The following is a 556-nucleotide window of genomic DNA, read 5'->3' on the forward strand; positions in this document are numbered from 1 at the left end:
ATAATTAAAAATTACAATATGATAATTATAATATGGACAATGGCTTTCCATGTTATCTTGAAAGTACTATTATTGATACGTTTTTCAAATAGATTCTTCAGTAGGTTTATTTCATTAAGAAATAAAAAGGGATGATTAAATATATGTGACTCGATAAAGTAAAATTTTACATCATAAATATTTTACATTGTAAAAATTAAATATATGTGACTCGATAAAATTTTTATATTAATAATAAAATATGTTAATAATAATAAATTAATTTTATTTATTAAAATAAAACTCACGTAGGAAAGAAAATATTTTAATGATATTTACCGGAAAGATATGCTCCCAGCATATACTTTTCATATCGCGACGCTTCTGGGGTACAGCGTCACGTGAGCGATCGATGGCTCGGCCGCCGAGTTTCGAGTGATAGTGGGGGTCGCCTCAGGAATCTGCCCGAAATGAGCAACTAATTCCAAGCACCGTTTTAATCTATCAGGAACTCTAGTACTCTTCGAGTACTGTAAGATTTTATAAAAAAAAATCAACTTTCTCGAATCTTGCGGTG

Source organism: Trachymyrmex cornetzi, unplaced genomic scaffold, assembly GCF_001594075.2.
Source record: "Trachymyrmex cornetzi isolate Tcor2-1 unplaced genomic scaffold, Tcor1.1 scaffold302, whole genome shotgun sequence".
Lineage (NCBI taxonomy): Eukaryota > Metazoa > Arthropoda > Insecta > Hymenoptera > Formicidae > Trachymyrmex > Trachymyrmex cornetzi.